The sequence below is a fragment of the Nelumbo lutea genome, chromosome 6 (assembly GCF_056320005.1).
Source record: "Nelumbo lutea isolate HS-2025 chromosome 6, American lotus-T2T, whole genome shotgun sequence".
Taxonomy (NCBI): domain Eukaryota; kingdom Viridiplantae; phylum Streptophyta; class Magnoliopsida; order Proteales; family Nelumbonaceae; genus Nelumbo; species Nelumbo lutea.
Window position 1 is genome coordinate 43,737,842 of NC_142689.1, and position 18,851 is coordinate 43,756,692.

The following is an 18,851-nucleotide window of genomic DNA, read 5'->3' on the forward strand; positions in this document are numbered from 1 at the left end:
GGAACGTCTCTCATGCTCTCAATCTCCTCAGAAGTCTTGGGAGACATCTTCTTGGAGAGAGTGACTCCATGCCTGAAAGGAACGTTTCCTTTCTTGGAGTTCTCCATGCTGTACCTCTTGACAATTTTGTCAATATAAGCAGCTTGGGATAATCCAATTATCCGTTTCGATCTATCTCTATAGAGTCGAAGACCCAGTATGTATGAAGCTTCTCCAAGATCTTTCATGGAGAACTGTTGTGATAGCCATACCTTGACCGAAGTCAAAATTCCTACATCATTCCCAATGAGTAGGATATCGTCCACGTACAACACCAAAAAGGTGATCTTATCCCCACTAGACTTCCTGTAAACACCGGGTTCATCCGGATTCTGCTAAAAGTCAAACGCTTTGACTGCAGAATCAAAACGGATGTTCCAACTCCTAGAAGCCTGCTTAAGTCCATATATGGATCTATTAAGTTTACATACCATGTGTTCCTGACCAGCAGCAATGAAGCCTTGCGGCTGCTGCATGTAGATATCTTCACTAAGATCTCCATTCAGGAACGCGGTTTTGACATCCATTTGCCAAATCTCATAGTCATGGTACGCTGCTACAGCTAGCAGGATCCTAATGGATTTAAGCATGGCCACGGGCGAAAAGGTTTCCTCATAGTCGATGCCTTCTTTCTGTGTATACCCTTTCGCCACCAAGCAAGCTTTAAAGGTCTCAATCCTGCCATCGGGGCCCTTCTTCCTCTTGTAGATCCATTTGCAACCAATTGCTTTTACCCCGGGGGCGGATCCACTAGAGTCCAGACTCCATTGGTCTCCATTGAGTCCATTTCAGCTCTCATGTCCTCCACCCACTTCTGGGAGTCTATGTCTAACATAGCTTCCGCGTAAGTCACGGGATCCTCTTCACTAGTCAAGGTTTCCACCAGGTAACTATCCTGGTCATAACCATATCGGACTGGTGGTCTGGATACCCGGGTTGTTCTTCTAGGTTGGTAATTACCTGGAATTTGTGGGACATCTCCCACTGCTCCTAAGCTCTCCTCATCAAGAACTATTTCCTGACGATGGGTGTCCAGGATGTAATCGGATTCTAAGAACTGGGCGTTTCGACTGCAGAACACTTTCTGCTCACTCGGGTCATAGAATAGATAACCCACCGAATCCTTTGGGTAGCCTATAAACAGGCAACGACTGGTTTTAGATTCCAACTTGTCCGCACTTGTTCTTTTAACGTGTGCAGGACAACCCCAAATCTTCAAGTGTCTTACACTTGGCTTCCTTTCGGTGCAAAGTTCATATGGAGTTTTCGGAACTGATTTGGTTGGAACCTGATTCAGCACGTAGATAGCAGTCTCTAATGCGTATCCCCAAAAGGATGTGGGTAATTGTGAGCGTACGAGAAGTGATCGGACCATGTCTAACAAGGTCCTATTCCTCCTCTCTGAAACACCGTTGAGTTGAGGTGTAGCAGGAGGAGCTAATTGTTACACTATCCCATTGGCCTTTAAGTAGTCCCTGAATTCGTTAGAGAGATACTCGCCACCTCGATCTGATTGAAGGGCCTTAATTTCTCTCCCTAACTGTTTCTCGACTTCCTGTCTGAACTCTTTGAACTTTTCAAATGATTCATACTTATGTCTCATTAGGTACACGTAACCATATCGTGAAAAATCATCTGTAAAGGTGATGAAGTACACGTGTTGATTCTGTGTCCTAACACTCAGGGGACCACATACATCAGTATGTATTGGGTCAAGTGTGCCTTCAGATCTTTCAGGCTTACCGTCAAATGGCCACTTAGACATCTTACCTTGAAGGCAAGGTTCACAAGTGGGAAGATTTTCTTCAGTTAGAAAATCCAAAGGACCATCCTTTACCAACCTTGTGATTCGGTCAATACCGATATGGCCAAGTCGGTAATGCCAGAGGCACGTGGGACTCACTGTATCACGATTCCTTTTCTTGGGAATTTTGACCGATGTAGTTTCGGTTAAGTTAGTTTCCAGAGAAGGATGTAGAACATAGAGACCATTCTCTAGTTCCCCGCATGCGATGAATTTATTATTCCGTTTAACAGTAATCATATTACTAAAATAAACAGTATATCCATCAGCACACAGTTTTGAAACAGAAATTAAATTTCTTCTCAAGTTCTGTACATAAAGACAATCTTTAAGTACAAGTATTCCTTCTTTAAAAACTAATTCTACGGTTCCTATTGCTGCTGCTGCAACACTTGCAGTTGTTCCCAAGAATAGTGTCACTTCACCTTCACTAAACCTTCTGCTAACTTTGAACCCCTGCAGTGAGTTACACGCATGAGTTGAAGCCCCGGAGTCAACACACCAGGACACAGAAGTAACTAACATGTTAGTTTCTATGACACAAGTTTTGATGTTACCTTTCTTAGATTCCAGGTAGGCAGGACAATTCCTCTTCCAGTGGCCGGTCTGCTTGCAGAAGTGACAGACATCAAATGCCTTGTTCTTCTTCTGCTTCTTAGGATTGGCGGCCTTCTTCTGAGGCTTCTTTGCCTTTCTCTTTTTCTTGCCCGATTTGTTAGCTTCAGCAATCATAACTACAGGCTCATCCTTCTTGAGTAGATCCTCGGCTCTCTGCAACATATTGCTGAGTTCCTGGACGCTGACATTCAGCTTATTCATATTGTAGTTCATTGTGAACGCATTGAAGGAAGAGGGCAAAGAATTGAGGATGGCATCCACTTGCGTGCCAAGATCTAGCCCGGATCCAAGAGATTCAAGTTCGTTAATGTAACCCATCATCTGAAGACAATGGTCATGAACTTTCTGCCCTTTGGTCATCTGCGCGGTCATGAACAATTTCAGGACCTTCTGTCGAGTAGAACGGTTCTGCTCTTCATACATTGTTCTTAGACTGTCCAATATGTCCTTGGCTAGTTTGATCTGATCGAACTGCCTCTGTATTGAGTTGTCTAATGACGCAACGACAAAGCAGCGGGCTAGGGAGTTCTTATCCTCCCACTTTTGGTAGTCCATTCTACGGGCCTCAGAAGCCCTATCACCCGGACATTCCGGGGCAGGATTTTTCACTACCTTGTCTAACTTTTCGGAAGTTAGGACCAGCATAAGATTTCTGTACCAGTCGGCATAGTTTGGTCCCTTTAGCTTGTTATCGTCTAGAAGCTTTGCAAATTGACCGTTTGCCATTTTCTGATAAAATAGCAAAATCATTAGTCCACAACCTTAGTTTGATTCATGTTACCTACATAGATATGGCTTTTAATCTATGTTCCATTCCCATTTGTTCATCTCTGAGATTTCCCTCCTTTCTCAGTGACGGAGACGACGAAATGTCTCTAGAAATGTGGGAAATCACATGGGGTGCGTGAAGCCAACTGTTTCAGCTGCATAACCTCACCACCATTCTGTGACGGATCATATCCACTCATCAAATGAGTTTCCCTTTGGCCTCTGTCAGACAAGGTTCAGAGCCGTTTTGAAGTAAACCTTTCTGTCTAGTGAGTGCTTACCCATCATATTCAGGTTACGCCAAGGTACCGTGAGAGAGTTCCCATTTTCTGGTGAAGCCCCTCCCACATCGGTGTATGACGCCCCTATAATCTTATGAAACACTCTAATAGATCCAACAGCAAATGGATAGCCCAATTTTATGGTGCGCTTCCTCATTACTGAAGGACCCATCATTGTGCTAATGACGGAAGGCCTTTAGAGAGTCCATCATATGGGTCTCCCTATCACATGCTTTCATATTTGCTAGAGGGAACAAAAACGCCCTAGTTTTAATTTAGGTCAAACCAGAGTGGCTCCCACTGACTTTCATAAAGTCAGATTTCTGGTGGGCCTTAATCGGCTAGGGGTTCCGTACGCATCCCTTTTCAGGGTTGTGGGGGCCCACCAAACAAAGAGGGGTCATCCAATGACCTTGAAGGACACCATGGCAACGATGTGCATTCAGCCATGGTGTGCGCAAGAGCCACTAACGAGTCTTCATGGGCCAAGTACTTATGGCCCATGGTCGCAGCACATCAAACATCCAAACATGACATGTAAAGGAGGAATTGATCCAATCAATTAACTGCTGTAAAGCCCATTGAATAGCGCATTTAAAATCTAAGTCATTAACAATTAATGACTACTAGGTGTATGGGCTGAATCGCAGATAGCAGTTCGGCGCATACAGCTCATCTCACAGTAATGGGCCTTTTGCAGTTTTAACCCTTTAAAACTGGGCTTTACAGGTGGGCCGAATTAATCCTTGTAATTGAACATCAGATTTGGAACAGCAAGTGTGAGGAATACAGACTGAAAAACAGTCCCTATCGAACCCCAAATTCGGTCCAAACAGTTTTGGTCCAATCTAGACCGAGAGGATCCAAAACTGATTTTCAATTCAAGAATTAATTCATGAAAGATCTGAAATTAATAATTTTGATTTCAAACAATCACAAATCAAACTATGGACTGTTCGCACCACCTGCAAATCGCAAAAAGCGATTTCTCCAACTGCAAATCTCCAGCGCCGCCTTCTTCTTCCTTCTTCTTTAATCAAGAAAAATAACAGAAATCCTATTTCTATTAATTACATTCTTGATCAAATCCTATACATTCAGTCTAAAATAAAAAAAAAAATTATTTACAAACCGAATAAAAATAAATAGAAAGAAAAAGGGTGCGCAGACTATCTGCGCCAAATCTGCACTGTGATCTCCAGGTTCGAACAGTCCATTAAATCAAAATAAATAAAGAGCAATTCTAAATAAATTTTGGATTTAATAAAATTAATTTCAGATGAATCGCCCTTAACAAGAAACAATTTCTTGAAAAAGAAAACAATCTGCGCAAATCTTGAAAGAACACCTTCTATCCATCTGCGCAGGGTCAGATCTGATTTTCTTTTGGTTCAAGATTTGAACCTGTGGCTCTGATACCACTGAAAGAATGGTAGGATTCATCTAATGGATGCCAAAATGGTTGTGGAATGGGTGGGCGAATTTCAAAAATTTCCTACCTTCTCTCAACTGGGAATCATATTCCCTAAGTTTAGAATACAATATTCAAGGATCCTACTTGAACCATAATCAAACCAGATCTATACCAAAAGATAAATGGGAGGAATATACCTGATCCAGAGAAGCAGTATCTCCCAAAGTTGGTGTTCACGCCCAAAGAATGCTCCAAGATCCGTTCTTGCTGAAGATGACACAGCTGTGGATGGAACAGAACCAGCAGGGTGCGTCCTACACACTGGATCCTTAACAAGAATCCTCTGGAAACACTAAACACTGAATCCTTTTAGTCTTTGTTGCAAGACTAATGTCAAGAACAGATTTCTTGACTTTTCTTTTCTGCAAAGATCTAATCTTGCAATGGCAGATAGCGGCGGCAGGAGGGAGATCTTCAAAACCAAAAAAAAACTGAACTGCTTTTTCTCTTTTTCTGGAGAGTATGAGATCTGATCTCAATTCGCAGGAGATTTTCTATCTTGCAATTTTTTCTTTGTTCCAAATCTCCTCCTTTCTTTTGATTAAGAAACCTCCTTATTAGGAGTTATCCCAATCCAAATCAGTATTTGGATTGGGGATAATCTTAATCCTTTCTGCAGATAGAGTTAGCTTACTCCTGATCTTATCAGGAGGTTACCAGATTCAAATCTAATTTGAATTTGGTCTCTAAGAGTGGATAAGGCTAAAGGCCCAATCCTTTTACTAACTTTAATCTCAAATTCGCCCCATGGATGGGTGATCATATCAGCCCACCTCGAAATGGGCTTTTGGCCCATTAAGTGTTCAGTGTCTAATTACTTTCCAATCTGCTGCCCAGTTGGGCTTCTTTGTATGGTGTGGGACCCAAGCATTGATCTACACACCAGCCACATGGGTTCGGCCCAGCCTCTAAAACAAGGCCCAGCCGAATTCACTGAAAAACTGAATGAACCCCTTGAGTCCATCATATGGACCCTATGGGCCCAACACTTACATTAAGTGGTCCCTGGGCCAAGCCATCTTATAAAAACCGAGGGACTGTGGGCAGGTGCAAGATTAGCCCATCAGGTATTATCCTCAATGGTCTTACACTTAAACTCTCAGCCCTTAATGATCAAGCACTGCCCGACAAGAGAGGACCTCTCCCTCGGCTGCAAGGAACAGTGCCGCACTCTCCTCTCACATGGATCCCGGGAATTAAAACCATTTGCAAACAATTCGAAACCGTACATATATATATAAATATATTAATTTTGCAAAACAAAATTCCAACGATTGAAATCAACTGCCGGCAGTTTGGTTTCCATCAGAGAGAGTGTATTCCCGATCATTACCCTTTGTCCGACAAAGTGGCTGATTCTGTCACTATGATCACCCACTCAGATGAATTCTCAAACTGCCCCAACATACCCAGGTTTTGATCCCCGCTAAGGATCTCACTGAATGGTATATCAAAGGCAGCCTGATCCAACACCTAGTGAAATGTCATAATCGAGTCTAGGGGTCAGGTGTAACTTTCCAGTTTTGCCCATCTATCTCCAAGGTCCAGGGCAATACTGGAAATCTGGTCTGGTTCAAGGATTCAAGTAATCCCATACCACATGTGCCTCGGGTCTTACCTTGGTGGCTGAGACAGGCCATCCCAACAATTGGTGGCACACCAGTATCAGCCTTGGCAGGATAAATCTCCCCAGACTTATCCAACAGCTGTGAACATTTAAAACTAACATGAGTCTCTATAAATGTCCAGTTTTAGGGTTTTACACAGAATTAAACCAAACAACATGAATCAAACATGCACTTTATTTATTTCCACTAAATAACAAAAGTACATCAAATCAAATTGAAGCTAAGGGCATACAAAACTGTCTAACATGGAGAACTCCAAGAAAGGAAATGTTCATTTCAGGCACGGAGTCACTCTCTCCAAGAAGATGTCTCCCAAGACTTCTGAGGAGATTAAGAGCATGAGAGACGTTCCCTATGGCTCAGCCGTAGGGAGCATCATGTATGCCATGCTGTGCACTCGCCCTAACATTGCTCAGGCGGTGAGTGTGGTATGCAGATTCCAGGCAAACCTAGGGCAGGAGCATTGGACTACTGTGAAGAACATACTCAAATACCTTCGAAGGACAAAAGAGTTTTGTCTGGTATTCGATGGTAGTTCACTGCAAGTTCTAGGGTATACCGATGCCGATTTCCAGTCAGATCCAGATGATAGAAAGTCTACATCTGGGTATGTTTTCATGATAGGATCGTGTGCTGTTTGCTGGAAAAGCAGCAAACAGGGGTCCACTGCAGACTCCACAACCGAGGCCGAGTACATTGCCGCAAGTGAAACTGCCAAGGCAGCCGTGTGGATGAAGAAGTTCATACACAAATTGGGAGCGATTCCATCCAGCACATCTCCCATCCTGTTGTTGTGTGACAACAATGGAGAGATCGCCCAGGCTAAAGAGCCTCGGGCTCACTCGAAGTCGAAGCACATCGTGGGAAAGTACCATGTACTGCGGGAGATCGTTGGTAGAGGGGACGTCCTGATTCAGAAGGTAGCATCAGCGGATAATGTGGCAGACCCATTGACTAAGCCACTGACACAGAAGGTGTTTGAGAAATACGTGGAAAGTATGGGACTCCGGCTTGTACCAGATTGGACCTAAGTGCAAGTGGGAGTTGTTAGACAGTTTTGTATGCCCTTAGCTTCAATCTGATTTGATGTACTTTTGTTATTTAGTGGAAATAAATAAAGTGCATGTTTGATTCATGTTGTTTGGTTTAATTCTGTGTAAAACCCTAAAACTAGACATTTATAGAGACTCATGTTAGTTTTAAATGTTCACAGCCGTTGGATAAGTCTGGGGAGATTTATCCTACCAAGGCTGATACTGGTGTGCCACCAAGTGTTGGGATGGCCTATTTCAGCCATCAGGGTAAGACCCGAGGCACATGCAGTATGGGATTACTTGAATCCTTGAACCGGACCAGATTTCCAATATTGCCCTGGACCTTGGAGATAGATGGGCAAAACTGGAAAGTTACACCTGACCCCTAGACTCGATTATGACATTTCACTAGGTGTTGGATCAGGCTGCCTTTGATATGCCAATCAGTGAGATCCTTAGCGGGGATCAAAACCTGGGTATGTTGGGGCAGTTTGAGAATTCATCTGAGTGGGTGATCATAGTGACAGAATCAGTCACTTTGTCGGACAAAGGGTAATGATCGGGAATGCACTCTCTCTGATGGAAACCAAACTGCCGGTAGTTGATTTCAATCGTTGGAATTTTGTTTTGCAAAATTAATATATTTATATATATATGTACGGTTTTGAATTGTTTGCAAATGGTTTTAATTCCCGGGATCCATGTGAGAGGAGAGTGCGGCACTGTTCCTTGCAGCCGAGGGAGAGGTCCTCTCTTGTCGGGCAGTGCTTGATCATTAAGGGCTGAGAGGTTAAGTGTAAGACCATTGAGGATAATACCTGATGGGATAATCTTGCACCTGCCCACAGTCCCTCGGTTTTTATAAGATGGCTTGGCCCAGGTACCACTTAATGTAAGTGTTGAGCCCATAGGGTCCATATGATAGACTCAAGGGGTTCATTGAGTTTTTCAGTGAGTTCGGCTGGGCCTTGTTTTAGAGGTTGGGCCGAACCCATGTGGCTGGTGTGTAGATCAATGCTTGGGTCCCACGCCATACAAAGAAGCCCAACTGGGCAGCAGATTGGAAAGTAATTAGACACTGAATACTTAATGGGCCAAAAGCCCATTTCGAGGTGGGCTGATATGATCACCCATCCTTGGGGCGAATTTGAGATTAAAGTTAGTAAAAGGATTGGGTCTTTAGCGTTATCCACTCTTAGAGACCAAATTCAAATTAGATTTGAATATGGTAACCTCCTGATAAGATCAGGAGTAAGCTAACTCTATCTGTAGAAAGAATTAAGATTATCCCCTATCCAAATACTGATTTGGATTGGGATAACTCCTAAAAAGGAGGTTTCTTAATCAAGAAGAAAGGAGGAGATTTCGAACCACCTTGAAGAGATATAGGATATCACCTGCGAATTGAGATAGGATCTCATTCATACTCTCCAGAAAAACAGAAAAAGCAGTTCAGCCTTTTTCGTTTTGGAGATCTCCTCCTGCCGCCGCCATCTGCCATTGCAAGATTAGATCTTTGCAGAAAAGAAAGTCAAGAAATCTGTTCTTGACATCAGTCTTGCAAGAAAGACTGAAAAAGATTCAGTGTTTAATACTTCCAGAGGATTCTTGTGAAGGATCCAGTGTGTAGGACGCACCCTGCTGGTTCTGTTCCATTCACAGCTGTGTCATCTTCAGCAGGAATGGATCTTGGAGCATTCTTTGGGCGTGAACACCAACTTTGGGAGATACTGCTTCTCTGGATCAAGTATATTCCTCCCATTTATCTTTTGGTACAGATCTGGTTTGATTATGGTTCAAGTAGGATCTTTGAATTTTGTATTCTAAATTTAGGGAATATGATTCCCAGTTGAGAGAAGGTAGGAAATTTTTGAAATTCGCCCACCCATTCCGCAACCTTTATGGCGTCCATTAGATGGATCCTACCATTCTTTCACTACCTTGGGCGTGAACACCTCCATTGAAAGATATTATTTCTCTGTATCAGGTATTATCTCTCCCTACTCCTTTTTGGTTCAGATCTGGTTCAAGAATGGGCTGCTGCTAGGCCTTTCTGCAAGTTGGGCTTAAGCTGCGGGTTGATCCTTTCTACGAATTTTCCCCAAGTTCAGGCCTGGATTTGGCTTTGATACAGGCCGAATCTGTGAAAGCCCAAAACATAAAAGTTGTGGGTTTTTCTCTTATCTATCAAACGCGTCTTGAATCAGCCCATTCGGAGTTCGGATATGCGAGTTAGGCCTAGATTACTAAATAGTTCCGAAACTATGAAAAATCATCCGATTTGCCTTTCTTTGCTCCTGATGCATTCTTTCATGCCCTGAACCGAAATAAAAGAAATATGAGTCCAATTAAGTACTAATTAAGTATGCAAGAAAGAATATTTGGGGATAAAAATGTGGTAAATTCCACTCTCATCAAACCCCCCCCCCCACACTTAAACCTTGCACGTCCTCGGGCAAGACAAAACTCAAAACAAAATTAAAATAGGAACAAGCTGACTAATTTTTTTTTTTTTGGATAAATCTCAACAGGGTATTTATCCTCTCACATGCCTTGTTCTAGGTTTAATGAACCTTCCATTCGTCCATTCCTTTTTCCTCTTTAACTTGTCAAAGAATAATATCTAATCACCAATCCCCATGCTCCCAAGTCGAATTAACAATCAAGGGGAGCAAGCATTTCATCGCATGAAAATTTTAGGACTAAAGTAGGCATTCATTGCTTTAACAGATTCAAACTGCTAACTACCCTTAAAAAATAAGGAATGCTATCTTGCTTATGCATCACATTTCCACCACTTATCATGAGTTCAATGCATCAAAAGGTGAAACGGGGCTTGTGGTTCTAGGGGTGAGTGCATTTTATGCTCCATCTCACCCTTTTCTTTTGCTTTCTGTGTGAGTGCATTTTATGCTCCATATCACACTAGTTCTTTTTCTTTCGGTGTGAGTGCATTTTATGCTCCACCTCACACTAGTTCTCTCCTTTTTTTTTCGGATAACATCACCATTGTCAACCCAATCCATGAACTCATTATCGTGGTCTCAACATGTCTAGCAAAACAAGTTCTAGAATAATCAAATAGGGGTTGCAATGAGATGCCTTCTATAGCCAAAAATTTCAGCTAGTCTTGCTTGCATCCTTTACTATCTATTCCACCTAAGCACATGATTCATGATAGTTTAAAATTATTCAAAAACAAGTTTCTAGGGAACAGAAATTTCAAAAGGAAAGGTTAAAAAGTTATGATCGAAGCATGCCAAAAAAAAAATATCAAATCCCTTAACCCCCCCCCCCCCCCACTTAAAGTATACATTGTCCTCAATGTATAGGGATATGCATAAAAGGAAAGAAAGATTTAAGGGTACTTCTCTGAATGCCTTGTTGAGATCCTGCAGATGTGAGATACGAAAAAAAACACACTCATAAATAACAAACAAAAAATGATAACTGAACAAAACAAACAAAAACTGAACTTGATGGATTGCCTCCCACAAGCGCTCCTTTTAAGTCGTGAGCTTGACTTTCACCTTTCTTTCATGGCGGTTTTAAGGAGAGAATGGACCCATGGTGGCTGGGTTGCTCTCCTTCAATATAATGCTTTAAATGCTGTCCGTTTACCTTGAATGTATTTCCCTTACCATTATGCAACTCAATCGCTCCATGAGGGAATACTTTAGCCACTACAAAGGGTCCACTCCACCTAGTTTTTAATTTCTAATGTTTCCCCCTCTCATCCTTCATGGGTGGGTTTAAACCTGGAATAGGGACCTGCACAATAGATGGGAGGAGTTTTGTGTGAGATGGAGGTAAACTAATAAAAGATGCATTATGAGTTGTAATTTCAAAAGAGTCTAGCTCAGAAGTCAAATTTTGCAGTTCTGATTTCAGTACAAACTTCTACTCTGCTTGTACCAATTGATTAGGACTATTGTTAAGTGCAAGTTTCAGTGTGTCTTCTGATTTAGATGTATCTACTTCAGCTGCCCAAACATCAATGCAATCAATTGAATGTATTTCATGTTCAATTGTGTTGGGATATTTCATGGTTTTAAATACATTAAACACCACTTCTTCGCCATTGATTCTAAGAGTAAGTAGACCATCTTTCACATCAATTAAAGCATTACCTGTAGCAAGAAAGGGTCTCCCTAGAATCAATGGCATTGTTCTATCTTCCTCCATATCCAAGACAATGAAATCAGCAAGAATGATGAAATCACCCACTTTGACTAAAACATCTTCTACTATTCCCCTAGGATATTTAATGCTTCGATTAGCTAGTTGCAGGGTAATAGTTGTAGATGTTAGTACATGCAGTCCAAGTTTTTCAAAAATAAAATAGGGCATTAAATTTATACTAGCACCTAAATCACATAAAGCTTTTTCAAATTCAGTATTCCCTATGGTGCAAGGTATGGAAAAACTCCTTGGATCCTTAAGCTTTTGGGGTAATTTCTTTTGAAGAATGGCTGAGCACTCTTCATTTTACTTCATCATCTCACAGTCCTCCCATTTCCTTTTGTTCGACATCACCTCCTTCAAGAATTTGGCATATTTTGGCATTTGTGACAATACATCAAGAAGGGGGAGGTTAATATGTACTTTTCTAAATACTTCTAAAAACTTCTCAAATTGTCTGTCCAAGTTAGCTTTCAAAATTCTTCCAGGGTAGGGGATAGGGAGTTTAATAGCATCTAAGTTCAGTTTAGGTGTACTCCCTTCATCCTTCTGGGTTTTGTCAACTGCCTTCCCACTTCTTAAGGCTATGGTGTTTACTTGCTCTCTGGGATTCTTCTCTGTGTTGCTGGGTAGTCGTCCCTCTTTTCTTTCCAACAACAGATTTACAATCTGTCCCATTTGAACTTCTAAGTTTTTGATCGATGCTTCATGTTCTTGGAATTTTTCTTCAGTAGAATTGATGAACTTAGAAATCATCTCTTCCAAATTAATCTTTTTTTCTTGTAGGGGCGGTTGTTATTGGAATCCCATGGGTGCCTTTTGCTGATTGTTGCTCCATGAAAAGTTTGGATGATTCCTCTACCGTGGGTTGTATGTGTTTGAGTAGGGATTGAAATTCGACCTGCCAGCATGAGAGATAAAATTAGCATTCTCATGTAAAGTAAAAGGATTACTTAATGGACAACTAGAATTAGTATGTCCTATTTGAACACAAAAATCACATGGGATGCTAGAAGATATATTAATTGCTGCAACATTAAGACTATCTAATTTTTTATTCAGACTAGCAAGTTGGGCAGATATGGCTGCAAGGGAATCGATGTGGTGTGCTCCCCTTCGATTAGTTCGGTCATTGCTCCATTGGTAGTTGTTCGACACCATCTCTTCCACTAGATCATAAGCTTCCTCTAGTGTTTTTCTCATGATTGTGCCACCTACAGCTGCATCAATAATGGAGTGATAGGATGGAGTAATACCATTATAAAAAGTTTGAATTTGATGCCAAACTGGTATTCCATGGTGAGGATACTTCCCAAGCATCTCTTTAAATAAAGAAAAAAAAATCCAAATTAACCAAGGTTAACAAGTTCTAATATTATTTTAGGATTAAATCCCCGGCAATGGTGCCAAAAACATGATAGCTATAAATATAATCCTAGCAAGTGCACTAGTTATCGAGTAGTATAAAATATCATTCCGACGAGGATTTAACAAAATAAGTATTAGAACTATAGCCTTCCCTAATTATTTGGACAACCGAATTTCAGATTTGAGAATAAGAACTAATAAAAGAAACAGAAATAAAAAAACAAGAGCAGAAGTAACAATGCTGAAGTATGTAATGATTGGTTGAATTTGTTAGGGCTTTCGGTCCACCTAACCATTCCAATGAATATCAAGGGATGAGATTATCCAAGATAATTTGTCATTCCCATAAGCTGAAGTCTTTCCAATTTTATTTAATATTCTCTCTCAAGATATACTAAAACTACTTCTATCAGGTAACCCTTCGACCTCTCGACTAGAGTTCTAAAGGTTAAGTGCATTAAGTTCAAGGAAAAACTATTACATTCAGATGAATCATTTGTATATACACCTATATACCATTCAATTCACACCATGAATTATGTGGTCAGCTATGTGAAATCTTCTCTCGATTCATTTACATATGCTGGATAAAGCTTTCCACAACCCTAACTACAGATAAATTAGTCCATACTAGCAGAAATAAAACAAACAAGAGGAAAGAAATAACTCATGGTTTCGCCCTTGGAGTTGAGATCTCCTCTTCTCCTTGCCGCCACCTCCTTCTTCCAGATGTCTTGCTTGATTGCTAGATTTCTCCTCTACTTCTTGATGCCTCTCTAGTCTGCCCCCTACCCCTTTATATAGCTTAAGGGGAGGGGGTGGTCTCCTACTCTTTCTTGAAGTTAATCTCTCAAAAATAGAAAGTCCTAGTCTAATCCTACTCTTATGTCTTTATCTAATGAACTCAATCTCTTTATCTTTATGGGATTACATCATAAATTTAGATCTGCTAAGACTCTTCTCAGTTTCTTGTTCTTGGATTCGTATTAGACATCTTCTACGAATTGGGCTGCTGCTAGGCCTTTCTACAAGTTAGGCTTAAGCTGCGGATTGGGCCTTTCTATGAATTTTCCATGACTTCGGGCCCGGATTTGGCTTCTATGCAGGCTGAATCTGTGAAATCCCAAAACATGAAAGTTGTGGATTTTTCTCTTATCTATCCAGTGGATCTTGAATCATCTCATTCAAAGTTCGGATACATGAGTTAGGCCTAGATTACTTTATGGTGCTGAAACTATGAAAAATCATCCGATTTGCCTTTCTTGACTCCTGATGCATTCTTTCATGCCCTGAACCGAAATACAAGAAATATGAGTCCAATTAAGTACTAATTAAGTATGCAAGACAGAATATTTGGGGATAAAAATGTTATAAATTCTACTCTCAAACATCTATTTTGTAGGTTGCAGATGTGCAAACAGCCCTAGTTTTGAATTTTGATTGTCTTTAATCAGTGATTTAATTTTTCAGATCAATTCTTGAATTAAAAATCAAACCCTAGACCCATTCAATCTAGATTGGACCAAACTAGTTGGACCAAATCTATGGTTCGATGGGGGCTGATCTTAGCCTTAATTTCCCACTCTTGGGTCAAGGGATTGATGTCTAATTGTAAGACTTAATTCGGCCCACACCTGTAAGACCCAGTTTTAAAATGTTAAAACTACTTAAGCCCACTAACTGCAAAAAAGCTATATGGGCTAAACTGCTTAATTCTGTTCAGCCCATATACCTAAATAATATTAATGAGTAATATTATGGATTAAATTGGGCTTTAATGATAGGCTTTACAGATATTAATTGATTGGATCAATTCTATCCTTGCATGTGATGTATGGATGTGTGATGTGCAACGTTCATGAGCCATAAGCACTTGGCCCATGCAGATACGATAGTGGTACTTTGCGCACACCATGACTGAATGCACATCATTTCCATAGTGTCCCTAAAAATCATTGGATGATCTCCCTTTGTGGTGGGCCCCACACCTCCCTGAAGAGGATCCGTGCAAAGGAACCCTAGCCATTTAGGGCCCATCAAAATTTGGCTTTATGAAAGTCAGTGGGGGCCACTTTGGTTTGATCTAAATTAAACTAGGGCGTAACTTTTGTTCCCTCCTGAAATATGAGTGCATGTGATAGGGAGATTAATATGATGAACTCTCTAAAGGCCTTCCATCATTAGCATGAAGATGGGTCCTTCAAGTAATGAGGAAACGCACTATAAAATTGGGCTATCCATTTGCTGTCGGACCTGTTGGAATGTTTCATAAGATGATAGGGGAATCATAGACCAATGTGGGAGGGGCCTATCCTAAAATGGAAGACTCTCTCATGGTACCTTGGCGTTCACGAATATAATGGGTAGCACTCACTGGACAGAAAGGTTTAACCTAAAATGGCAATGAACGTTGTCTGATAGAGGCCAAAGGGAAAGCTAATACGATGAGTGGATATGATCCTTCACAAAAAGGTGGTGGGGTTATGCAGGTGAAACAGTTAGCTCCATGCACCCTATGTGATTTCCCACATTGACAGAGACATAATCGTGGTCTCTGTTACTTAGATAGGAGGAAAATCTCAGAGATGAACAAATGGAAATGGAACATAGATTAAAAGTCATATTTATGTAGATAACATGAATCAAATTAGGTTGTAGACTAATGTTTGCTTTTTACCAGAAATGGCAAACGAACAATTTGCAAAGCTGTTGGATGACAACAAACTGAAAGGACCAAACTATGCTGACTAATACCATAAGCTTATGCTTGTCCTAACTTCCGAAAAGTTGGATAAGGTGGCTAAAAACCCTACCCTAGAGCGTCCGAGTGATAGGGCTTTTGAGGCCTAAAGGAGGGACTACCAAGAATGGGAAGAGAAAAATTCCTTGGTCTGGTGATACATAATTGCCTCCCTGGACAATCCAATACAGAGGCAGTTCGATCAGATCGAGTTGGCCAAGGACATATTGGACAATCTAAAGATAATATATGAAGAGCATAATCGTTCTACTCGCCAAAATGTCTTGAAGCAGTTCATGACCGCACAGATGTCCAAGAACTAGCAGGTTCATGACCACTGTCTTTGGATGATGGGCTATATCAATGAACTTGAGGCTCTTGGATCTGGGCTTGACCATGTCACGAAGGTAGACGCCATCCTGAATTCTCTGCCTCCTTCCTTCAATCCATTCATCATGAATTACAACATGGACAAGTTGAATGTCAGCATTCAAGAACTTAGCAATATGTTGCAGAGGGCCGAAGAACTGATAAAGAAGGATGAGCCTCCCGCTATGCTTGTTGAAGCTAGCAAGTTGGGCAAGAAAAAGAGGAAGGCTAAAAGAAAGCCTTAGAAGAAAGCCGCCAAGTCCAAGAAGCAGAGGAAGGACAGAGCATCAGTTGCTTGTCACTTCCGCAAACAAACCAATCACTGGAAGAGGAACTATCCTCAATACCTGGAATCCAAGAAAGGTAATTTCGAATCCTGTGTCATAGAAATCAATTTGTTGGTAATTTATGCTTCTTGGTGTATTGACTCTAGGGCTTCGACTCATGCGTGTAACTCACTACAGGGGTTCAGGATAAGCAAAAGATTGAGTGACGGAGAAGTAACTCTTTACTTGGGGACTTCTGCAAATGTTGTAGCTATGGCTATAGGAACCATAGAGTTAATTATCAGAGAAGGAACTATTGTACTAAAAGATTGTCTTTATGTACAGAATTTGAGAAGAAATTTGATTTCTGTTTCAAAATTGTGTATGGATGAATATCCTATTTTCTTTAATAATATGATTACTATCAAAAGAAATAACAAATTCATCGCATATGGAGAACTTGAGAATGGTCTCTATGTTCTCCATCCTTCTCTAGAAACTAACATAACTGAAACTACATTGGTCGATATCCCCAAGAAAAGAACCCATGATACAGTTGGTAAAGGATGGTCCTTTGGATTTTCTAACTATAGAAGATCTTTCCACTTGTGAACCTTGCCTTCAGGGTAAGATGACAAAATGACCATTTAATGGTAAGCCTAAAAGATGCTTGACCTTATACATACTAATGTATGTGGTCCCCTGAGTGTTAGGACATGTAACCAGCACGTTTATTTTATAACATTCACCGATGATTTCTCTCAGTATGGTTATGTGTACCTAATGAAATGTAAGTCTGAATCCTTTGAAAAGTTCAAGGAGTTCAGACAAGAGGTCGAGAAATAGTTAGGGAGAGAAACTAAGACCCTTCGATCGGATCGAGGTGGTGGGTATCTCTCTGATGAATTCAGGGACGTCTTGAAGGTCAATAGGATAGTATAACAGTTGGTTCCTTCTGCTACACCACAGCTTAACGGTGTTTCAGAGTTACCCACATCCTTTTGGGGATACGCATTGGAGACTGCGATATACGTGCTGAACCGACTTCCAACCAAATCAATTCTTAAGACTCCCTACGAGCTTTGGACTGGAAAGAAACAAAGTGTACGGCACTTAAAGATTTGGGGTTGTCTGACACACGTTAAAAGAACAAGTCTGGACAAATTGGAATCCAAGATCAGTCGTTGCCTATTCATAGGCTACTCAAAAGGCTCTATGGGTTACCTATTCTATGACCCAAGTGAGTAGAAGGCGTTTTGCAGTCGAAATGCACAATTCTTGGAAAATGATTACAAGTTGGACAATCATCGTCAGAAAATTGTTTATGATGAGGAGAGCTCAGGGGTAATGGGAGGTGTCCCTCAAGTTCCAGGTAGTGACCAACCTAGAAGATCTACCTAGGTATCCAGGCCTCCAATTCGTTTCGGCTATGACTAGGATAGTTACCTGGTGGAAGCTACGACAAGTGAGGAGGACCCCATGACTTATATGGAAGCTATGTTGGACATAGATTCCTTGAAGTGGGTAGATGCCATGAGAGCTGAGGTGGATTCAATGGAGACCAATGGAGTCTGGACTCTAGTAGATCCGCCCCCCGGGGTAAAAGCAATTGGTTGCAAATGGATATCAAAAGGGTATACTCAGAAAGAGGGCATCGATTATGAGGAAACCTTTTCACCGGTGGCCATGCTTAAATCCATTAGGATCCTGCTAGTTGTAGCATCATACCATGACTACAATATTTGGAAAATGGATATCAAAACTACGTTCCTGAATGGAGATCTTACTGAAGATATCTATATGCAGCAACCACAAGTTTTCATAGCTGCGGGTCAGGAACACGTGGTATGTAATTTAAATAGATCCATATTTTGGAGTCAAGCAAGCTTCTAGGAGTTGGAGCATTCGGTTTGACTCTACTGCCAAAAAGTTTGACTTTGAGCAGAATCCGAATGAACCTTGTGTTTACAGGAAATCCAGTGGGGATAAGGTTATGTTCTTGGTTCTATATGTAGACGACATTCTACACATTGGGAATGATGACTATGGTGAAAGTATGGCTTTCACAGCAATTCTCCATGAAAGATCTTGGAGAAGTCTCCTATATACTGGGTCTTCGACTCTATAGAGATAGATCGCAGAGCATAATAGGATTATCCCAATCTGCTTACATTGACAAGATAGTCAAGAGATACAGCATGGAGAACTCCAAGAAGGGAAATGTTCCTTTCAGGCACAGAGTCACTCTCTCCAAGGGTATGTCTCCCAAGACTCCCGAGG